Raw genomic sequence first — 26,088 nt, 5'->3', positions numbered from 1 at the left:
GAGTACCCAGATATTCAAGTATCGGAGCAAAGAGTATCAGATCAATACCGGGTAATCATAAGAAATAATCTTATCCCAGAGACTAGACGCGATGCCATCAAAAGCGAAGTCGAACGGGAGATTAATAACCAAGAGCTAGTTTTAGATCAAGTCCCTAATGAAATCCTTGAGGAGCAGATTCCTGAGATTCCCATACCAGAAACTCAACCTGACAATACACAGCAGGAAAATAACGAGTTGCGCCATAGTCTAGAAAACGAAATGGCTCGTGCCGTACAAGAGTTTAATGAAACAAATCCACTTAGCAGACCACCGCTACCACGAATAAACTCTTGTAAGAAACTAGGTGCGCTGTTACAAATTGTGAACACTGAAGTCCTACCCAATTATGTCGTAGAAGCCCACACATTGGAATATCTGCATATGCTAATCTACTGTGCAGCAACAGCAATTGCCAATGTAATGGGCGTTAAGATCAGAACACGACGGGGTACTAATAACGGAAAGACTGGTAACAGAATTGCACCATGGGAAAAAAGACTTCTCGGAAAAATTGAATTACTGCGTAGGGATATTGGTCAAGTCACAGAATATATAAGAGGTGTAACAAGTAGAAAAGTCATTAAGAGAGCTGAAGAAATAATGCGGAGCACTTCAGGACACTCGAGATACGATCCAGAAAATAACACAGCCCAACAGTGTCTGGATACATTAAAACAAAAACTCTCCGTCTATTCAGGACGATTAAGAAGGTATAAAGTTAGTAACAACCGAAAATGTGACAATGCACTTTTTGAGAACTCTGAGAAGGCGTTTTACCGAAAACTCAATTCCACCGTAGAAAGTGTCGACAAGTCTTACCCAAGCCAAGAAGAAATTCATGAGTTTTGGGGAAATCAACTTTCCACGCCAGCTGCTTTTAACAACAATGCTGGCTGGATAGAAGATACGACGCACAGCTGTCACCACTACGTCACTGCTAACTACGAACCATTCACGACTGAAGAAGTCTCAAATGTCATCAAAGAGCTTCATAACTGGAAATCTCCTGGACCAGACGGAGTTCAGAACTTCTGGCTTAAAAAGTTTTGGAGTATTCATGAGTGCTTATCAACATTAATTAATCATGTTATTTCTAATCCGCAGGAATTACCATCATTTCTAACTCAGGGAACTACTTATTTAATACCCAAGGATCAAAATAACACCCAAGATCCATCGAAGTACCGCCCAATTATTTGTCTTCCAACTTTGTATAAATTGGTCACATCCTGTGTAACCCGGCGTATCTACCAACACTGTGCTCTAAACGATATCATAGAGCCTCAACAGAAAGGATGCGCTAAGGGTTCCATGGGTTGCAAAGAACAGCTTATCATCGATTCAGTCATTTCTAACCAGGCATTCACTAAAAAAAGGAACCTTTTTACTGCTTTTATTGACTATAAAAAGGCCTTTGATTCAGTACCGCATGAATGGCTAATAGATATTTTGAAAATATACAAAGTCGATGATAACATAGTGACCTTTTTAAGGCATATAATGAGAGATTGGAAGACTAAAATTCACCTACAAATACCTGGTGAAAAAAATATTGAAACCGAAAATATCGCAATCAACCGGGGCCTGTTTCAAGGAGACTCGTTGAGTCCACTGTGGTTCTGTTTAGCTTTGAACCCCCTTTCCCAGCTATTAAACTCCACTGACTCAGGTTTTAGCATTAAAAGCAATAATACTGTGGTAGCGAAGCTCAATCATCTGTTGTATATGGATGATTTGAAATTAATGGCTTCCACTCGAGAACACCTAGAAGAGATGCTAAAAACTGTAGAAACATTCTCTAATGATATTAGTATGCAGTTCGGTCTAGACAAGTGCCGTGTTTTGAATATAGTCAGAGGAAAGTTACAGCCCGGTGGATTCGATATGCAAAATGGCCAGAACATCGAGGCCATGGGCGACAACGATATGTATAAATATCTTGGAGTGAAGCAGGCGCGGAAAATTGACCATAAGCAAATGAAAACTGAGATAACTACTGAGTTTATAAGAAGGGTAAAACAGCTGCTTCGTTCACAGCTTAACAGTAAAAATTTGTTTAAGGCACTAAACACCTACTCTTGTTCCGCGCTTAGCTATTCATTTGGTATTGTTAAGTGGACAAAAACGGATATAGAAAATCTTCAGCGAAAAGTACGAACACACCTCACAAAGGCACAAAAACACCACCCTAAAAGTGCAGTAGAACGAACAACATTACCCCGGTATTTAGGAGGAAGAGGACTTATGGATATAGGTGAGCAATTAGATAAACAAATTGCTAATTTAAGAACTTATTTTCAGATGCAGGCTGAGACATCTACTCTACACCGCGCAATTTGCGCAGTAGATGACACAACACCGATCAAACTGAGGGAACCAGAAATGCGCATAAACCACCTTACTAAGGACGAAAAACTGCGCACCTGGATGGGTAAACCTCTGCACGGGCGACATCCCAATGAGGTCAGCCAAGACTATGTCGACAATATAGCGTCGAACTATTGGTTGACATCAGGAAAGATGTTCCCTGAAACGGAGGGTTCATTACTGGCCATTCAGGATCAGGTTATACCAACCAGAAATTACCTGAAATATATCGTCAAAGACCCTCAGGTTCAAAACGACAGATGCCGATATGGATGTCAAGCCCAAGAAACCATCCAACATATTACAGGGGGCTGCCAGGTATTTGCTGCAACTGAATACAAGGAACGGCATGACGCAGTGGGAAAAATCCTTCATCAAGAGATAGCTAACAAGCTGGGACTTCTCCAAACGGACCATCTCCCATATTATCAATACGTTCCTGAGAGTATGCTTGAGGATGGCAACTACAAGCTATACTGGGACCGCACTGTGCTCACAGACCAAACAGTGGCACATAATAGACCAGATCTCGTACGAGTTAATAAATTAACAAGACAAACAACACTAATTGATGTGGCGATACCTAACAACAATAATCTACGTAGTAAATTCACTGAAAAGATCGCCAAGTACAGAGATCTAGAAATTCAAATACGAAGGCAATGGAGAATGCAAAGTACCCAGACGATACCTATTGTTATATCTACTACTGGAGTCATTCCGAAGAACCTCCTCGAAAGCATAAAAAGGCTGGGTCTAAATGAACATCTTTACAAGACCATGCAGAAAGCTGTACTACTCGCAACGGCCAGATGCGTACGAAAATTTTTGGGAGATACACCTGCATACCAAGTCACCTAGGGCTCGATAACACGGAAAGAGTCCCACCAGAGCTCAATCCTTTTGATACCGTAGGTATCTGGGATGAGTCAATTTTCCCCTTAGAGGGAGTGTGAGCCGTATGGCTAAATCTGGATAATAATAATAATAATAAGAATAAACTGGAATGATCATATAAACCGAATGATAACAAATAGGGTAATAAAGATCTGAGAGACGGTTCCCAACAGAAAGATGATCAGAGTGAAGACCACGAAAGCGATGGAATGACAACTTGCTGTAGGCTCAATGAAAAAAAGACATGAGCTATGTCTACACAAAAGAAGAAGAAAACCAATTTCTGGTCATATCCACCTATTTCTGTGTTCCAAACTACAAAAATGGGATTTCCCAGAAGAGTGAAAGACAATACAAGACTTGATGGACAGAGAAATGAAGGCGTACAACAAAAATTGAATATCTGCTGGATCCATGAGACAATAAACGAATAAAAACAAGAATGGCAACGATATTTTAATCATAATGGGTGAACATTGACTAACTTAACAAATTACTATTAAAGTACAAATTAAAAGGAAGACGTCTGAAGGATTAGAAGGAAGAATAAATGTAGGACGTCTCTTGAGAAGATGCGGCTAATTTTGATATCTGTTCATCTCGAATTCATAAGAAACTATGAATATTTTTGCCAAACTTTACTTTTTAGAAATTTCTTACCAGTTTTCTCCTGTATTTCCTCTTTTCTACTCTGCCAACCTCATTCTCCAATGAAGGCTTCATATTTTAACACCCCTTCTGAACTAAAATATCCAACCATCCAACGCTATATATAACATTCACGATGCACAACAATCTTTTATTTTATTATCACATTGTTTTTACTATAAGTGTTTTGATAACAAAGCGACAAAATAAACTCACTCAATAAAATAATCAGTTGTTTATGGGTTAGTGGTTGTCATGGAAATACATCGATCTCCTTAGATACCAAAACAATATAGGTAGAAATCAAAGCAGAGTGAAAAATAACAGACCATGTGCTTTTGGCACTTAAATTTTGAAAAAATACTGCATAATAAATAATATGTATAATTATTGAAAAATATTTTTCCTCTTATGATTAAAAACCTTTGGTAGAAATAAATAAGAAATTTTTTTTAAATTGTTTATTCACAATTTTTAATTGTGAGTATTATGAAATTTTACACTCAATATTCTTTACGCAGTTTATGTATTCCCATTTAAAATAAATTCAATAAATCCATAGAATAGATAGTAACTATGATGTACGAGGAAGTAATTGACTAAGGTACTTTTCTACGCTATACTAAGATACAATCTCTTCCCAAACTGATGGAAGAAAGCCCTTGTAATCATGATACTAATTTAAAGTATTCAGATATAGAGTATATAGCTAGAATTAACAACAAGCAATGTATTCAACAACAAGCAAAGAGCAGTTTTCCTGGATGTAAGCAAAGCTTTCGACAGAGTGTGGTATAAAGGATTGACAGAATGAGACATTGTGCCCCGAGTGACATGAATGAGATATGACTCGAGACCCAACTCCTTGTACGTCAGGAACTGGAGGTTTAGGGTCCATATAGGACCAGATATATCTGAACACAGATCCCCGGAAGCTGGAGTACCAGTAGTACCACAAGGGACTGTCTCATCACCCCTTCTCTATAGAATACATATACGGCAGATGTTCCTTTATGCAGACGGCACTGTAATCGCGACAAAACACAGAAACCTGGATATAGCTGTAAGAAATCTAAAAGTACACTGGATATACCTAGTAGAATAATGGAGTATTCAATGAAGAATAGCCATTCAGGTGGTAATCTTCAAGAAGAAATAGCCCAGAATAACAACTAACAAAGCAAGATAGGCCCCTTGAATGGCAGAAATAAATTAAATATCTAAGAACCATAGTAACAGGGCCATAACTACCATTGGGGCAACTGGGTCAGTGCCCCGGGGCCCCCGATCAAGGGAGGCCCCGTGCATAGATTTTAACAAGGAAAATAAAAATATGTATTGTAAAAGCCGATCCCAACGAAATATTTTCAAATGACACAATTTTAAAAAGACCGCAACATAGTTTTAATTTTTCACTGGGGAAATTAGTCTTTTAGACTAAAATGCAATTGGAACAGAACGTGGCCCCTGAGGCCTTAACATAAAAATTATTACTTAAGAAATTAGTTATTTCGACGTAATAAAACCTAAAATGCCATTGGAAGAGGCCCGAGCTAAGCTGGGGCCCCCGAGACCTTTCGTAAACATATAAATTGTGACTGAGGAAATTAGTTATTTTGGCGAAATAAAAACTAAAATGCAACCGGAATAGGGACCCTAGGTCCCAGCTACTTTGTCTTAATCTATCTTTGTCTAATTTGTCTAATACATAAGATAAAATGAGCACATTAGGATCAGTCCCACCAGTACACTGACCAGCTTCACTGAGTGTGCTTGGCTCACATTGCAGTAGCTTAAGGCAACCTAAGGTGCTTTAAAATCAAAGTGAACACGAACGAACGAAAGAATTCGTAGGTGTTTGCTTGATTATTCGTTCGGTACAAAGTAAGACCATTTACATTGTAGCGAACGAACGCATTCGTTGATAATCCGTCCGCAATGTCAGATACAGATGAAGCTGTAATTATTAGCGCTGCTAATTTTATAGTTATTGCAGGACATGCTGAAAAAAAAAAAGAAAGAAGAGAGTGTGCTTTCAAGAGGTTAAATATCAAACATTTTTCCGGACCCCCCTTGCGCGGGGGCAAATTCCCCAAACCTCCCGGTAGGGGGCCCCCAGATCAGATTTGCCCCGGGGCCCCCAACATCGTAGTTACGGCCCTGCATAAGCATAGTAAGCAAAAGTTTAATGTTGACCACACGTAAACGCGACAGTCCAAAAAAAGCGACCGTCAGAGCTGCAATAAAAAGACATAGACAGAAGAAAATTAGCAATGAAATCCAAATTAAGACATTCTTCAGTTACGAGCATTTTCTTATATCTGGACCTCTTTTTTCTTACAATTTTCTTTCCATTATGAATCGTAAGAAGTTGTGTTTTTCTCCTCTGAAAAATAGGTCCTAGATAACTAGTTTTTCTTTTTTTAGAAGTGTTTCTGTTTGTAAGTTCTCTTTCAGTCCCCTTCCTTGACACTCTGTCCTCCCACCTGCTCTGTCCAAGAGATTTATAGCATTTTTAGAAAAAAAAACACATCTCAAAGGATTCTATTTGTCTCATAGTTCTAATTCCATGTGTTCATAGTTCCTCTATATGGAAAAGTATGAAATAAATAAAAAATTTCTTTTCTTTTTCTATTTTAATTAATTTCTATTGAGTAACAAATTAATGTTCGTATTTAAGTCTACTCAATATTCCTTTCTTGAATTTTTTTGTTACCCATGTAAAAATAAAACATAGCGATGATACAACCATCAAATATTTTAAACACCTTTACATGTCTACATCAGTTTTTTATTAAAATCTTTAATTAACCTTTTATAATCTGTTTATTTTTGTAATCTTGGTCTAAACTGTGCAAATAATAACCGCACAGCATCTATAATCTGCTAAGGTTGATGGCTAAAAGAATGGTTACGCGAACTAGCCTCAGGGAAGGTCGACAGAATAACTAACGATTATACAAATTTTATATTTATTGGATGATTAAACATTCTTTGTTTGGGGATGACGTAAAAACAGTTCCTCTAATACTCGGAAGATTCACCATCACGATCAGAGGCGTTTGCTGATGAATACGCCAAAGAACCATGAATGAAGTCTACGCAGACCTGTGAAAAAAATTAATTGGGAAAATACAAGATTGGTTTGAATGAATTGAAATGTGTAAGAGTAGATTGACAGCTTTGGGAAACAAAACACTCAAAAATTGTTTTCGGAATTTCTTGTTCCGTGTGTTTTTAATTGTTAATTGTTAATTTTTAATTAATCCCATAGTAAAGTTTAGAATTATAAGGCTGAATCGGTTAATGAGAGGATTTTACGTAGATAGCTCATCATGATCGTCGTCGTTCAAGCATTGAATAATACGATCCTAATATGAGGTGAATTAGTCCTCTTTCTCTATGTTTCCGTTTATTGTTGATCTGGGCTAAATTCGTTGATCTGTATCTATTCCTTGCACTAATTTCTGCATTTCTCCTTCCACTGTTTTATTTTTATGATAGTGTTTTCTAATACCATTGAAGGGCTGCAAAACTTAATAAGCAAAATAACGAAAAAAAGTAGAATATATGGACCGGATATGACTATATGGACTAATGATCATCAACAAGAAAACATAACTAAATCTGTATGTAAACCAAATGAGAATTGAACGTGTCGCACAACACAACTACGTGGGAACTATAAACAATGAGTCGTGGACAATACCCAAGAGATTAGATATAGGATATGAGAGACAAAAAAATGCATTCTTGACTACGAGCTCTGTGTTGATCCTTGACCTCACACTAGAAACAAAAGTAAGGCTCCTTAATTGTTACGTGTACTCAGTGCTTCTATATGGCGTAGAAACGTGGACATTGAAGGCGGAAACTTTATCAAAATTTCAGCCGTTTGAACTATGGTTGTACAGAAGGATCCTGAACATACCATGGCCAGGCAAAGTCACCAATGAAGAAGTGCTACGGAGGAAGAACACAACCGCTGATTTGGTCAACATCGCGAAGGGCCGTAAGCTGCAGTACTTGGGACATATAATGAGAAATCAAGGCAGAAACGAGTTACTCCAATGCATTTTACCATGTAAAATTAAAGGAAAAAGGTCCCCAGGGCGAAGAAGAATATACTGGCTTGCTAACTTGAGAGCATGGTATAGAAAGACCTCAACACAACTATACCGTCTAGCAACCAACAAAATCATCATAGCCAGACAGGCACCTAAGAAGAAGATTTTTCTTTGAAGTAGTGGACAAATCCACATACTTCTGGCTCCTGATGACCTATGACAACTCTATAACGGAAGACACCAAACGGAGAATAGTTCTAACAAACAAGTGCTATTTTGGACTGCGTCAAGATATAGAGAATACAAACTTAAGCCAGACAACAGAAATATCAAAGATTCAAAACCCTTATACCGCCCGTGCGTTCATATGAATCGGAAACTTGGACCATTTCCATGACAGATACCTCTTGATCATATTTGAGTGAAAAATCTTGAGAGGAATATTCGGTGGCAATAACGGTATTTCGAGGAAGAAGTAGAACTCTAAGATATACCACAAATACAAACAGATATCTGGTGGTAAAAACGTAATACCTCTCATAAAGGTAAAAAGACTGAGACGGGCAAGACATGTAGAAAGATCAGAACATTGAGAACAGATTGTAGAACAACGCTCCTAGAAGAAATCCTTATGTCACAGCCAGTGAGAAGCAGACGATGAGATAGGCCAAAACTTAGATGGAAAGATGGAAAAATGCAAAGATGACGATGATAGAAAAATAGGTGCAGACAATTTGGCAATATATAAGCCGACTGGTGAACTAGCCTCGGGGAAGGTCGATAGAATAACTAACGATTATACAAATTTTATATTTATTGGATGATTAAACATGCTTTGTTTGGGGATGACGTAAAAACAGTTTCTATAATCCTCGGAAGATTCACCATCACGATTAAAGGCGCTTGGTGATAAATATACGCCAAAGAACCATGAATGAAGTCTACGCAGACCTGTGAATCCGACAGAAAAAAATTAATTGGGAAAATACAAAAATACAAAGTTGGTTCGAATGAATTGAAATGTGCAAGAGTAGATTGACAGCTTGGAGAAATAAAACAGTCGGAAATTAGTCTATGAGGTAGTAGTGGTATATAATAAATTCCATGTGTTTTTAATGCATAAAAGTTACGTAATTTTCAATTAATACCATGGTAAAATCTACAATTTTGAGAATAAATATATTACTGGGAGAAATGGATATATTAATTTTACGAAAATAACTCATTATGTTCGTCGCTGTTTTTTCGCAATTATCCTATTATGAGGTGAGCTAGTCCTCTTCTTTCTGTTTCCGTTATAATATATTGTGTATCTAGACTAAATTCGTTAATATGTATCTATTCCTTGCAATTACTTCCGCATTTCTCTTTCCACTGGTTTATTTTTATGATTATTATGTGACGTGTCTTTATTCTCCCTTAATAACTCAACTTTTGAAGTAGTGGACAAATTCACATACTTAGGCCCCCAAATAGCCATTGATGATGATAATATGATGATGACATGATGACAACTCTGTAATGATAAAAATCAAACGGAGAATAATTTTGACAAACAAGTCTTATTTTGGGCTAATAAACACATAAAAAGTAAAGATTTAAGCAAGAAAACAAAAAATAAATAAATTTATCAAACTGCTAGTGCTGATATATAAATCGGAAAATAGGATTATCTTCAACACAGATGAAAACCTCTTGCTGATATTTGAATAAAGAAGCCTGAGAGGAATATTCGTTGGCATCTGTGAAAACGGTATTTGGTGGAGGAGATAACTCTATGAGATATACAACAAATACAAACAGTTATCTGGTGGTAAAAACTTAATATCTGCTATAAAAATAGAAAGACATCTAGTAAGATCACAGCAGAACAATCATCCTAGACCTAGACGATTCCTTATGTCACAACCAGGAGGGGAAGTAGACGGAGAGGTAGGCCAAAACTTAGATGGAAGGAAAAAAATAGTTCCAGTAAACTAGCAAGGTTTGCAATGTAAAATGTGGATTAACGAAGTAGACTTGGGAAGGTCGAAGCTCTGCTATACGACTGTAGATGATGATAATGAAGACGAGATGAACTAAAATAGTCCAGGGCGGATCTGTTTTAAGATGAATGTTGAAGAGGTGACTTATATTTTTTTGAAGAAATTGCTTGGAATTAACTCATATAATGATAATTGAGTTATCCTCCCACTCAAAAAGGTCCGGAACATTGTTTAAATAATCAAAATGTAAAAAGAAATACGGAAAAATTCTATTTTTTTCTTAGATTTTTGATTATAACTTATATATAAAAGTTGCACTGACATAAAAGTTACGTAATTAAATTTCCTACAATATAGGATTGGACAAAATTTTTAAAAATTATCACCCTTGTTGCAAAATAGCAATAATTGCGGAAAAACCATAAAAAACAAGTATTCGCATTTTACGTTTTTCAACCATTTGTGCTAAACTTAGGACCTGAATATTTTACCCAGAAAAACTTTATGATATAATAAAACTATACTGTAAATTTCATTAAGATCGGTTTAATAGATTTTGCAAAATAAATTTTGCAATTCAGCTTTCGCAAAAAAATCATTTTTTCAAAATGTTTCAGGACTGAAAATAAAGCAGATATCAAGTTGACATGTTTTTACGTATAGAAGAATACTGTACCTTTCATTTGCAATTTGAAAAATTAAAATCAGTTATCACGGAGTCAGGAATTTTTTTAAATAAACATTAATTTCGGTGCTACGCGCAGGATAGCGGTGTTCGATTTATAGACTAAGAGCCGCTATAGGTGAAATATCTTAATCATTTTAGGCACGATGGGATCCTATAACTTAAATAGTAGAATCTAAAAGAAAACGTTTGAACACTGTGCCGTCACTTTTCAGTGGCACATGCGTCGACAGTGGCGCATCAAACTTTCCACTTATGGACGGGATAAATAAATTAAAAGTTAACAGAACTTACTAACAGAATTAAATTTTTTTAGTTTTTTTAAGTTCTATGTGATTAACACATAAGATTCATCGTGATTTTAACCCACCACCCCCCTTCCCCCTGCCCCCACCATCAAAAACTTCATTTTTCGTTTTTATTTTTTTTTGGTAGGATGCAATCAATTTTAAAATTTCAAAAAATTCACACGCATAGTTGAGGCTTTTATAAAACATGCCTATTTTTTATAGACCCATAGGTAGAGTGTACATAACCTCAAAAAATTAAAAGAAATTTTTTTTTCAAAAAAGCGTATAACTTTTTTTGAGGAATAGTTGCCGGTCTAATTTTTTCTTAATCTTGTGTGTTTTCTCAAACACTATATTTTAAATTTCTTTCAGATTTTTCCGTAAGTCTCCCCACCTTCAAAAATCCGAAAAACTGTTTTTTGGGGGGTTTTGGGGGATTTTCCCTATTTTATAGACTTCATAATATATCAAATCAATTTTGTTTTTATAGGTTATATGTAATTTGAAGTAACTGAGTTCTTTAGAATATTGAAAAATCAGAAAAACACGTTCAAACCCCCCAAAACCCCCTTAAAAAACAGTTTTTTGGATTTTTGAAGGTGACCAACGTTACAGAAAAATCTGAAAAAAATTAAAAATATAGTGTTTGATAAAATACACAAGACTAAGAAAAAATTAGATCTGCAGCTATCTCCAAAAAAAAGTTATATACTTTTTTCAAAAAAAAGAAAAATATATTAAATTTTTTTGAGGTTATGTACACTCAAACTACAGGTCTATAAAAAATAGACGTGTTTTATAAAACCTTTAACTATGCGTGTAAATTTTTTGAAATTTTAAAATTGATTGCATCCCACCAAAAAAAAAATAAAATCGAAAAATAAAGTTTTTGATGGTGGGGGCAGGGAGAAGGGGGTGGTGGGTTAAAATTACGATGAATCTTATGTCTTAATCACATAAAACTTAAAAAAAAAAAAAATTAAATTCTGGTAATTAGGGAGGGTCTTTTTTAATTTATGTATCCCGTCCATAAGTGGAAAGTTTGATGCGCCACTGTAGACGCATGTGCCACTGAAAAGTGACGGCACAGTGTTTAAACGTTTTCTTTTAGGTTCTACTGTTTAAGTTATAGGGTCCCGTCGTGCTTAAAATGATTAAGAATTTTCACCTATAGCGGCTCTTAGTCTATTACACAAGTTGATTTCCACCAAAATTTCTTCTAATATTGATCTAATATATTATTTTCTTACTCTATATTTTGTTGTATTTTAATATTTTAATTCCACAAAAATCTAACTAATTTGATTATTGTTTGTGAAATATTGTTTAAACAATTGCATATGTTTAAAAATAATAAACTTTTATTCTCTAAGTTAAAATATACGAACAAAGAAAGTTTTTGGTGTTATTTCAAAGGACAGAGTATGTGTTTTTATTTTGCAATAAACAAATTTATTTATTTATATCGAAATGTACTAAAAATTAAAATTTATCAATAATTATCAAAGGTCATTGGAATGCCCAATCAGAGCAAACGTATCCGCTGTCCTGCGCGTAGCACCAAAAATTAATGTTTATTTAAAAAAATTCCTGACACCGTGGATGTTAACCGATTTTAATTTTGCAAATTGCAAATGAAAGGTACAGTATTTTTCTATATGTAAAAAAATTCAAATTGCTGTCTGCTTTATTTTCAGTCCTGCAACATTTTGAAAAATAATTTTTTTTGCGAAAGTTGGATTGCAAAATTTATTTTGCCAAATCGATTAAGCCGATCTTAATGAAATTTACAGTATTGTTTTATTATATCATAAAATTTTTCTGGGTAAAATTTGAAGGTCGTAAATGTAGCACAGATGGTTGAAAAACGTAAAATGCTAATACTTGTTTTTTTAAAGTTTTTTCACAATTATTGCAATTTTGCAACAAGGGTGACAATTTTTAAAATGTTTAGCTATTCCTATATTGTACGAAATTTAATTACGCAACTTTTTCGATAGTGCAACTTTTCTCGGAAATAAATACTTTTAAATTTATAATCAAAAAACCAAGAAAAAAATCGACTTTTTCCTTCATTTTTTGACATTTTGATTATTTAAACAATGTTCCGGACCTTTTTGAGTGGGAGGATAACTCAAATATTATTATTTAAGTTACTTTCAAGCAATTTCTGCAAAAAAATATAAGTCACATCTCAACATCCAAATGTACTAATATTTTTACAGATGCGCCATGGTCTAAAAGGCTCATAAAATGAAGGGAAAACAATAGACATAGAGGTAGACCACCAACAAAATGACGATGACAGACGAATTACGAAAAAAAGCATGCGAGGTTGTCCAAAACTTAGATGGAAGGATGGTGTGGATGATGATGATAGAAAAATAGGTGCAGCAAACTAGCAACGGTTGGCAATGGAAATGATGGACTAAATAAATAGACTTGGGAAGGTCGAAGATCTACTAAAGGACTGTAGATGATGATAATGTAGACGAAATGTACTAAAAGGCTTATAAAATGAAGGCAAAACAAGAGACACGGAGGTAGACCACCAACAAAATGACGATGATAGAAGACTTAAGAAACACAGAATGCAGTTGGAGGCAAAAAGCACAGGATAGAGAATAGTGGAAGAGGATGGAGAAGACCTATGTCCAACAGTGGATGCAAGAGGTTGACATATGATAAATATATGTTTTCTTGTTAACTGAACACACTGTAGGTAATTTTGGATAGAGAAAGCTTATATATAGAATTTTTCCGCTAATCTGTTTTACGATTTATATATCTTTCTGTCTAAAAGATTTATCTATCTTATAGTACTAAGAATTTGCATTTTTTTTTTAGCGATTTTTTCATCATTATCATCTGGGTACCGGGGCAATTCACCATAAGGGCAATGCAAATATCAGGGCACTGTAAGCTGAATAGACAATTCAAGCTGGTGGGATTGGCAGATGATAACTTATGCAGATTCTATCACCTAGAAGAAGATACATAATAGCAGAGCACATTTTATGCCAGTGTGACAGGTGACAGCCTGGGAAATGTGCGGTTCTTTGCATTAATCAAAGAAAAGCCTCCAGAAAAGACATACATGAAGTTATTAGACTTTATAAAAAGGGTTAGGCTAAAGAATGTAACCTAGGGCTAGACGACCACAATAGATTTTAAAATATCGCAGTGGATCTATTTATCTAGCGGTTTTTACCAAGAACATATACCATCATAGTATCATGGAGTTTAAGTATTCTTCATTTAGTTTGATTTTTTTCTACTTCTAATTTATTTTTTGAAGAAATGCTCTAGTGTTTATTTAACAGGTTTGATATTGTGCCAACCTTTGCTATTCTTGTATTCAAATTTAATGTATTGCTCTGTTCATTTAGCTTAATTATTCTTCTTGCTTGAATATAAATCAGACATTTGAATAAAAAACAAACAGAAGGTAATTATTTTTTATGTGTAATATATGTTGCTCAATACAAGTTATTATTATTATACCTACATTAAAAAAATACGACGGTATTACAGATCCCCACTGAAATAAGTTCAAGACGATTCGGTTAATTCCCTATTTTACAGTTTATACAGAAATTTCTGGTTTTACGTATCTTGAAATTATTCACGAGAAGAGAACAATTTCTTTGCCAAGGTCTAGAGGCTGATTCAGTGACCTTCGCTAATGTAAATGACCGTACACCTCTATAAAATTGGAAATAACGATATTTTCGCATCTGACGATCTGTTTTGTGGAAGTTGTAACATTCTAGGTTGAAAAATGTTGATTTTTGTTGACGTAAGTCGAGAGGGGAAGTTTTCTGACGAAGCGTTTTCAATACTAGCACAAGTGACTAAGATATTTGGTTTTAAGAGACATAAAATTAAAATTTTATATGAATGGTTGAATCAATGAAAGGAATAGTTCGATCATTCTTTATTTCCGATGTTGAAAATGCTGGGTTTTTGGTGGAAAATTTATATTTTGGAAAAACCAAATACACTGGTGCCTGCGGGTCAGCCTGATGCAAGAGGATGCAATTTTATCCCTCTGCTCTGACCGGAAAGAAAGTACATAGCTATACAACAGTACAGATTCAGATGTACCTCCCTAAAAAATCCTTTTTTCAAATATGTATATTCAAAAATTGTTTTCAAAAATATATCAAAAAAAGTGTTTTCCCATCGGTCCGCTTTGATCAAAAACTTTTCTGGACGTTGCATCGTCTTTTCGCTTGATTACATACCCTATCCATCTAAGGCATCTTACTTTAATGAATTTAGAACGTTAGGTTCTTCAAAACATAAAACTCAACACATGCGCTACAAACCTTGCTCTTTTATTCCTCCATATATTTTTCTCATGATTTTTCATAAAAACATAAACGCACACACTTAGGCAAAAAACACATAAACTCAATACAAAAAACCACTAGCAATAAAAACCCCCGAAGAGGTAGTACGACAGCTGAACATCAACAAAGCAAGAGATAATAAAGTAAAGAGGACCATGTCCAACAACAAAAAGAAGTAGAAGAAGACTTTATTTTTCTGGCTAGTTTTGAGGCCATCTGTCTGCTTAAGCTAAAATAATGCTTATTAACAAGTACTATTCTTTTTTTAATTTCTTCGCTGACGTTGTTATCTTCAGTCAACAACGAGCCTAGGTATACGAATGTGTTCATACCTTCCAGTTCTAATTTTTCAATTATTATTCTTCTGTGTGTCTGATTGCTTAGTCCAGTACAACATATAAATTTGGTTTTTGGGCATTTATATTTAGTCCCATTTCCAGATGCTTTTAACGACTGGAATGTATCGATGAGAGACTCTCTGGACCTAGCTGTGATGATGATGTTATCAGAATACTCGATATTTTGTACAGATTTATTATTTCTCGAATTACCTATTCTAGAGCAAGGTTAAATAAAAGACACAACAGCAAATAACTATGTCTTAGTACATTTGTGCAATGGAAGGTTCTTGAAAGATCCTGGATTCTGGACTATGCCCATGCCCGCTGCTTCCTCGATTGTGTTTGGAATTACACCATAGCCAGCAGAAGATTATATCTATTAAATAAGTCGTATCTGGATTCGAAATCCACGAATATGTGGTGTGTGTCGACCGTCGAAGCCGAACACTAGAGTTTTTTTTTAAGAATATATAGCCTCACTATAAGTAATTTCAGTTATTTCAGTTAAAAAAAGTAAGAACCAAAAAATGATAACAAATGGGAGAAAATCAACTTAAAATAATTTGCTCTCCAGATGATACAATACTAATCTCTCAAAGTGAAGATGATTTACAACGTATGCTGCACCAATTTAACATAACCGCCAGAAAATTTAACACGTTAATTTCCCCAAAAAAGACAAAATTCATGATTATAACAGCAGATCCAATAAGATGTAAATTGGAGCTGGAAGGCCAGATAATAGTACAAGTGATGGGGTTTAAATACCTAGGCATCACACTATCTAGCTACGGAAGGCTCGAAACAGAAGTGGAAGATCACGTGAATAGAACAAACAGAGCCGCAGGTTGCCTGAATGACACAATATGGAGAAATAAAAATATCGGAAAAGAAATTAAAGGCATAATTTACAAAATAGTCATCAGACCAATATTGACATACGCTGCAGAAACACGACCCGACACAGAGAGGGCAAAAAGATTGCTCGAAACAGCGGAGATAAAAACCCTTTGAAAAATCGATGGTAAGACTCTATGGGACAGAGCTAGAAGTACAGATATACGACGGAGATGCAAGGTGGATAACATTCATAACTGGGTAAGAAACAGAAGAATAGAATATAATGACCACATAGCCGAATGACAACAAATGGGTTAGTCAGGACAGCGAGAGATGGTTCCCCGATAGGGAGACGATCAGTGGGAAGACCACGAAAACAATGGAACGGCAACTTACTATAGAGGCACATTGAAAAACAGACAATAAGAGAGAGTTATGAATTTATGAGTATGTTTCTAAACATGTCACCACCGTTTTAAAAAAGTTCGACAGGAAGATTATCCGAACCGGTGGCTTTGTAACTTTTCAGTTTTAAAATGACTTCTCTAATTTCTACTTCTGTAGATAGTGGTTGCCGTTCATTTTTATTCATTTGAATTATATAGAAGCCTCCATCTCATCTTTATGATTGCCAATAAACAGTTCTTCAAAATGATTCAAATAGGCATATTACTATGTATATCATTTTTATAATATATCGTTGAATCTGTTTCAATTTGTTATCAGTATAACGCTTGGTTACATATTTTTCTGTGTAATTTCAACCGAGTTGAATTTAGTTATATTGAAATCCTTTGAATATAAAAATTACGCTTGCGAAATTTTTTTTTATTGATCAATGACTACTGTTTTTCCATTTTATGAATGACAACTCAGCTTTCGAAACAAATACACAGGTAACGTTTTATAGCAAACTTTGTAATAACAATCTTTATCACTACTTTGTTTTGCTATCTGTGCTTAGTCACACATACTATGGGAAAATTCTGTCAACTATTAATACTTCAAATAGTCCAGGTTGTATGCTCGCCCCGTTAGGTAAATTATTCCGATTCGTTTTTTTTGCACAAACTTACTCAAAAGACGTCCTTATAATAAATCCACAGGTTGCCAGGTGGTACCTACCGCGGTCGGAAAATTGTTTAGGCAAATGCAAAAAATAAATTTTTTCATTTTGGACATTTTTTTTTTAATTCTTTGGTAGTGCAAAAACGCTACAAAAGCAAAAAATTAAGCGTTCTTTGTAATTCTAAGTGCCACAAGAGCCTTTCCTATAAAAACAAGTACCTAATTATAATCTATTTAAAACCTAATGCGTGTGTATTAGTTTGTTTTTACTTATAAGGTGTCTAGTTGAGTTTTTTTATTGATAAATTCTTTATTATAAAACTTTATTATCAAATTTCATAAATACACAATAGTGAAGCAAAAAATGCGTTTTTATTACATTAACCAGAATTGTTAGGAAAGTATTAATAATAGCCGGTAAATCTAATTATAAAGGCATTATTAATCACATTGACCAGCTGTTACGGTTACTATTAATATTTACCGTAATTATTAATACAGACCGGATTTATCACATTAACCGTAACATATACACATCGAAGTTCGTTTCACTTTATGTTTTGACTTAATTTGTTTGAAAATGAATCGTGAGGCATGGGAAAAGATATAGCGACGTACAATATTGTTAATAATTAAAAATGGCAGCTTTGTAATGGAATATTGACAAAAATCTCTTCAAGATCTTGTAGGGGGGACTTTAAACTTCGATTTGGTTACTTTCTGACTATCATAATAATAATTTTTAACCGAGTTATTTTGGCGTTTTTTCAATTTTAAATCGAGTATAACTCGACAACTACTAATTTTAGAGAAGAATTACAAGAGACCTGTTTTGCTCAGAATGACCCAAAGAATCTATAAAAAATTATCCGAAGCGAAAAAATTGTTTTTGTGAATTTTTAAAAAAAGATTGTTTTAAACAATTTTCCGACCGCAGTACTGCCTGGCACCCTGTGGATTTTTTATAAGGACGTATTTTTGAGTAAGTTTGTACAAAAAAAAACACGAATCAGAATAATTTACCTAACGGGGGAGATCATACAGCCTGGACTAAACGCTTTTATTTATACACAGATACTTAATAAACCACAACATTCAAAACACTGTGGACTAATAATAAATAAATACTACGAGTATTTTACGGGTTTTCTGAGGTTTTTGCGTATGCGATTATCCTAGATACGGAGATAAATGATTGGTATTTCCGTATTTATAGACCTGGTACGTTGATGAGATGTAATTACTGAGAAATATGTTTTAATATTTCTGAATCATATCGATAAATTGGTATTGGATTCTAGTTAAGATGTTATCGATAAATTTAAATGCAGTTATTTTATGTTTATTAATGTATCGATATCTTGATAAAATATGATGCTAGAATAATAATTTAAGCAAAAATTAAATAAAGTGGTAATTTTTTGACGCCGGAGAAACTTAGAGAATAGACACTTGAATTATCTGTTGCATATTATAGCTCTATGCAAATAATAATAGTCAAGACAAATGTACCTAATATTTCAATTAAAAAATTTAATAAAAATGACAATTATTGACGAACTTAAATTGAATGACAAGCTTGTAAATTAACAATAACATTCATAATTATATTAACAATTATGATTAAATTATAATTATAATTAAATTAACATTAACAACATTGAATGTGATGCAAAAAGCTAAGATAAACGAGAGATTTGTGAATAATTTAGATTCGAAAATTACACTTTCATACTACGAGTACATACGTAGCCAGTAAGTGGTCCGTAATATTGATTCATGGGATAAACATGTGGGAGACTAAACTAATTCATAAACACTTTCAAAGCTCGCTTAAAACTGAAAATGATTTACTGAAATTATAGAACACCTTTTGTGAAGAAGATAATAAAACTGTAGTCATATTCGTGACGTTGACTGGGAGATATCTAGCTATCTTTTTTGGTTCAAGAATTGATCTCAGGATTTCACTTTTTGCTATATTTTTTTTTCCATTTTCTTCTATTCTGTGCACTACTTCAATTTGATTACGTGTATCATCTTAAAGTCTTCTTATTGTTAATGCATTCTTCGGTATTATCGTTCAATGCATTTTTTCCATATGAACAATTAATTGTTTTTCGTTCTGATTTGAGTCATTATCGAAGTTCTATCCTTTCGTCGTCCTTGATATCCTAATAAAATAGAATTTAGTTCATCAATATACAAAAGTTGTTTTGTTTTTGACAAGTCAAAGGAAATTGCACTTGGAATGAAAATCTTGGAATGAAACTTGGAATACGGTTATTGTATCGTTGATTTCTTTTCCTTTCTCGATTTTTCCAGTCTTATGGTAATGTCTTTATAATATTTTTCGCAGAACAATTGTCCGCGAATGCTAGGCACTGATGTTTTGGATGTGTAGTATACCTTTTCTCTGGATATTACTTTTCCTTAAAATATTTTCAAAAACTAAATTAAGTAGTTTAATCAAAATGATCCTGGATCCATTGGTCTGATGCCTTGGCTAGTTAGAAAGTCTTGAGATTTTAGATCATTTACCTCAACCATATTTGTCGGGACATTTTGAGCCCTTTATCAATTTTATAAATTTAATAGGAATCATAACGTTTTCTATATCTTTCAAGAAAGTACCAAAGACTGAATAAGAAAGAGAAGAGTAGAATGGAACGACCAAATAAGCCGACTGGTCACAAATAGAGTAGTCAGGACAGCGAGAGACGATTCCCCAATATGAAGACGATCAGTGGGAAGACCACGTAAACGATGGAATGACAACTTATTGGAGGCACATTGAAAAAACAGATAGTTATATATTTGCAAAAAGAAGAAAAATAATGTTGTTTCAATTGATGAATGTCTCCACCCAAATTAAATGTAAGGGATACCGAAATATTCCAAAAAGTTTGTCTTTAGACTAACTGAACTAAATAGACTACGCTAGAAAAGCATTTTTCTTTTGGGAAAATATTCAGGTACTTTTATATTAATTTTATTTTCTGGTACAAAGAATAAATAAGAGTGATAATAATGATATTTGAAGACTAAAAGGGAGACTGTCCAATACCAAATTTTCAGAATTAATATCCGATATTGAACAGAATATTTTTATCACCCCGTACATCACACGAACCAACTTGTTATCATATTTAAACATGTGCGGGATATTTCATTTGTTTAATTGTTGAAATTTATAAACAATATTTTGGCAAAGGACATTTAATTTAGCTGACTAAGTAAAACATTTGTTCTTTACTCGTGTGGGCTATGACACAATTCATGTTGCCAACAAGAGATAATACATTTTAGAATCATTCTCAAGAATCACTTCAACCAGGCCAGAAGTGCCTTTAACTTCAATCACTAGAATCAATATGTAGCATCAAATAGAGTCTTCAACTAATTCGCGTACAAGCAACATACCAGTACATCAAACGGTCTCTCGGGGTTGTAGGGTTTACTACTCTGGTGTCAGTCGATATCAATAAAATTGCTAAGTGCTTTATTGGTGTTTCAATAAACTGAAGATCATCCTCCACTAAGCCCGAAGATTAGACATGGTCCTTGATGGGAGCATGCTACGTATTTGATGGGGCCATGTATTTGATGCTACATCTTGATTTTACTGAATGAAGTTAAAGGCACTTCTGGTCTGGTTGAAATGATTCTTGAGAATGATTCTAAAATGTATTATCTCTTGTTGGCAACGTAAATTGGGTCATAGCCCACACGACAAAAGAACAAAAGTTTTTCTTAGTTAGCTGAATTAAATGTCCATTGCCAAAATATTGTTTATAAATTGCAACAATTAAACAAATGAAATATCCCGCACATGTTTAAATATGATAACAAATTGGTTCGTGTTATGAACGGGGTGATAAAAATATACTGTTCAATATCGGATATTAATTCTGAATATTTGCTATTGAACAGAAACAAGGGTAAGAAGTTGTAGCAGTGAGCAGATGAAATCCTTAAACCTAAGAGGAGCACAGTTAAAAAATAAATATTCAAGTTTTTCACTAAAACTCAACTCTAGTTATGCATACCTATATGATTTAAAATTAAATTTGTCTTCTCAAACTTCTAACTAAAAGCTTTCAAGAAACCGTTTGACCTAATCAGTTTCCCAAGAAACATTGATCACTGATTATTAAAAATTAACTGTTATTTAAACAGTCATCTTACGTCATTTCTTGGTATATCTCTTTATTTCTAGATCATTGTATACACAAACTGCATGTGTTTATTTTGAATAAGGTCAACAAAATTTATGGGAAAGTCCAGATTCGTTGACTGCATTTTTATTTAGCATTGCTGTTAAAAAATTATATCTCCAATGTTAAAAATATTCCAAAATTTTTTGATATTGATTAATATTTCGTAAGAATCGGTTATTTACAAGTGTTTTACATACTCTTAATTGACAAAAATGTCCTATACTGTGTTTAAAAATTATTGAAAGCATTGGTTTTACGAAACAACTGATACTACCAACTTTCTCAGACACTCACTAATAACCAGCTCAGTGGGGTGGTATTATTCGAGGTATGAAATTTCACAAAAAAGGGATATACATTGTTTTATGAAATGATCCCTTTTTTATGGAATTTCACACCTCGAACAATAGCAAGCCGGTTAGCTGAGTATTAATGAGTCTCTTAGAAGGATGGTAGTACTATAATATCCAACATATTTGTCTTGCCTCAAATGCAGTAATTTTTAATAAAGCAAGAATATAGGTAATTACATAATATGTTCAAGTACACAAACAATTTAAAGCATACAAAACCCTCACATGCACATTACCAACAAAGCAAACTTCTCCTGTCGACATGTCTTGACATGTGGGAAAACATGAGTATGAAACATAAACAGATGTAATATACAAGGTGTCTCAAAAGTAGCGAAACGGTCGAATATTTCGCGAACTAAAGATCGGATCGAAAAACTAAAAAACACGTTTTCAACAATTTTTAATAATCTATCCAATGACAGCAAACACGATCCCCTACTCCACCCCTTGGACGTGGGGTGGGGGGCAACTTTAAAATCTTAAATTTAGAGGGTTTAATAAAGGTTTAAATAAAGGTTTTATTACAGATTTGGATTTCTTGTGTAAACGTAAGCAACTTTTATTCGAGACATTTTTTCGAATTATGGATAGATGGCGCTATAATCGGAAAAAACCATTTATCGTGATACCATAGGTAAATTATAGAAACGATCTAATATCTCGAGGAATACACTTCCAAATAAAAAACCAAAAAATTTGTGTTTAATATTTTTCAAAAACCTATCATAACACTAAACATGACCCTCCACCCCACCCCTAGGGGTGGAGTGGGGGGTAAGTTTAAAATCTTAAATAGTAATCTCCATCTTTTATTGCAGATTTGGATTCGTTATGAAAAACTAAGTTACATTTATTTGAAACATTTTTTAAAACTGTTAATAGATGGCGCTATAATTGGACAAAAACGATTTATTAGCGCCATCTATCAACAATTCTAAAAAATGCTTCGAATAAATGTTGCTTAGTTTTTCATGACGAGTTCAAAGCTGTAATAAAAAATGGAGGTTGCTATTTAGGATTTTAAAGTTACCCTCCACCCCACCTACAGGGGGTGAGGTGGAAGGTCGTGTTTAGCGTTATTCGATAGGTTTTTAAAAAATATGTATTTTTTGGTTTTTCATTTGGAAGTGTATTTCTCGAGATATTAGACCGTTTCTATAATTTACCTGTGGTATCACGATAAATTGTTTTTTCCGATTATAGCGCCATCAATCCATAATTAGAAAAAATATTCCGAATAAAAGTTGCTTACTTTTACATAATTAATCCAAATCAGATGTCAAAGTTACCCCCACCCCACCTCTAGGTGGTAGATTGGGGGTCGGCTTTGGTATCACTCGATAGATTTTTGAAAATTATTGAACACGTATTTTTCAGTTTTTCGATACGATGTTAATTTCGAGAAATATTCGACCGTTCCGCTACTTTTGGGACACCCTATATAATATATAATATGACTGCGAGAATGGTTTGGATGGAGCTCAAAACAACTATTTAGAGTTCCTGTCTCAAAAATTAAAATAGCTATGATGATTGCCAACCTCCGTAGCGGTAATGGCACCTGAAGAAGAAGATGACTGTATTCAGACCAATGATTACGGATGCCGTACAAATATAGTGGTCCAAATGATAAAATAAAACTTTCAAAGAGAAGCTGAATAAGCTTCAACGATAGAATGCTTCGAAGCAACGAAGCAGAAATAATGCGTAATCATAACAGGAGCGATGTCGACTACCCCAACCACCTCCATGGAGGTCATGCTTGACCTCCCTCTATTACATATATGGATGGAGAAAGAGGCGGAAGTAGGAGCATGCAGAAGGTCGATAAGATGCCAGCAAGTAGGACAAAAAGACACCAGAATCAAATCTGGAGAGATAATTAAAAATGACCCAGAGTTGGAAATGATACCAGATACAATGCAACCTAAATATAATTTCAAAAAGCCATTTACCGTCCTCTTTCCAGGGAGGGACGGATGGAAGTGGTTGCATATTGCAGATCAATGCTGGTCTATAGATGGTTTTAAAACCGATCAAAAAGTTGGAGCTTGGAGTATACGGGGAGGGAAAACAAGGCAAGCCTTAGTGAAAGTCTAGATAATCACTCTATTGTGTTTCTTCCAAGCGCAACTTTATGCTAAAAAAGGTTATAACTATAAAAATTATATCTGAGTGTCAGGGCGAATTAAAGATACTGGAATCAAATTGGATCCAAGTTAGTTTAAAACTATCTTCACAATCTGATTCGAAACAGAAAAAGGAACAAAGTAGGTTTACTTTAGGTGGCTGGACAGTGGACAAACTGGTATTGAAAGGAATGAAAAAGGATCCTACTTGTCAGTGGAAGGGCAAAAAATAGGCCCAAAACCTTTTGTTGGCATAGCCAAAGGAATAATAAGAGACTGGTTAGAACTGAAACGTAACCTCTGGTACGAACAAGCGGCTCTCAAAAATTTGAAGGCTTTTATACATGAACTTTCGAAAAAGAGATCCAAAGATATATTAGATATGAACGGGAATGATCTGAGAATCATCGTAGGTCTCCTAACAGAACAATATTAGATAAATCCATCCAACAATATTAGATAACATCCAGATGAATTCATTATTGTTGTAACACCAGGCGAGAGTTTTCAGGGTTTAAAGTTTATATCTGGTGATCAGAATCAATATAGACAACACGGTGAAGTAACAGCATATTGGCTGAAATTATTCTTTTTTTCAAAACGAAGAACATGGAGAATGATGAAAAAGAAGAAGAAAAAAGCATTAAAATCGTTTAATATACAAATAAGAAAAACAAATGTGTCAAAAAATGTAAGGAAAAAACAAAATACACTCGATTTGGTTTCAAAAATGGTTAGGAAGGCGAGAGTTACTTTTACATTTGCTTCATTGATTACCAAAATGTATTTGACAACGTAAGGCACGGGCTATTGATACAGACCTCAACATGAGAATAATACAAAAACTAGATAGAAAAAGCTGAACTGAAGATCTTACTTCCGTATATAGAAAAAATGAAAATAAGCGAAGGCGTCAGACAGGGTTGCATTATCTATCCACTTTTGTTCAACATTTATGTAGAAAAGATATTTCAGCTTTTACAACACAATGGATACAGTATTAAAATAAATGGTGTGGCCCTTAATCGCTTAAGATAAGCAGACGAGGACAGCCATATGAAATGCTAAGATTGATAAAGCATCAGGAAATAAAAGAGGAGGAACGAGTATAGGAAGAAGGAGAGTGTCACGGGATATGGGAAAAAATTAAGCGACTGGTTTAAATTCAGTTTAATAGAACTCTTCAGATCAGCGGTTAATAGAGTAAAGATAAAGATAGTGATGGTGATATCCAAACTCAGATTGGAAGACGCCACTTAAAGAAGAAGAAGCATACAGAAACATCCTACAAATGCTATCTTGTATATTCGAGAATAATAACAGAGATTATAGTAAAAGATTAGTAAAAAAATTCTATCTCACAGTGCCTTGATGAAACGTGTAACTTAGTATGTTAGTTTCTCCCACTAGAGAATCCACCAAATTTTGAGTAAAAAAGACTTCAACAATAAATCAAGACAGCAACCAAATACAAACCGAATAAAAAATCACCGGGATCAACGTACTTACCTTGATTTCCTGAAAACCGGCGAAACGCACTTTTTCGCACACACGAGACACCGGATAAGCGGCAGCACCCCCAAAGCACGCGAGATCGGTCCACGAGATAGCAACAGAGAGTCAGCGCCCCGACGCCGACGACACGATCGACGCCGGCGATGCCGGCGGTGCCGAAGAGAGACGCGCGCCGCCGCCTCCGTCGATTCAAAGGGCCGACCGCCGGCGTTTTTAGAGGAGATTTACCTGCGGAGGTGGTGGCTCTGTAAGTGACCTTTCCGATGCCGGAACACGTGCCAAA

General features: G+C 34.5%; 1 protein-coding gene across 1 annotated transcript in view; it reads right to left on the bottom strand.

Annotated features, from left to right (window-relative positions):
* Nucleotides 1–25,818, bottom strand: part of LOC114326186 (mucin-17) — a 296,076-nt gene extending 270,258 nt beyond the window's left edge. The window contains exon 1 of the mRNA XM_050649964.1: nt 25,800–25,818. The gene's annotated coding sequence lies outside the window, so the exon portion shown is untranslated. The remainder of the gene's footprint in view (nt 1–25,799) is intronic.
* Between the last annotated feature and the right edge of the window lie 270 nt (nt 25,819–26,088).

This window comes from Diabrotica virgifera, chromosome 4, assembly GCF_917563875.1.
Source record: "Diabrotica virgifera virgifera chromosome 4, PGI_DIABVI_V3a".
Lineage (NCBI taxonomy): Eukaryota > Metazoa > Arthropoda > Insecta > Coleoptera > Chrysomelidae > Diabrotica > Diabrotica virgifera.
The sequence above is the reverse complement of the archived record's forward strand: the minus strand, read 5'-3'. Positions and strand labels throughout refer to the sequence as shown.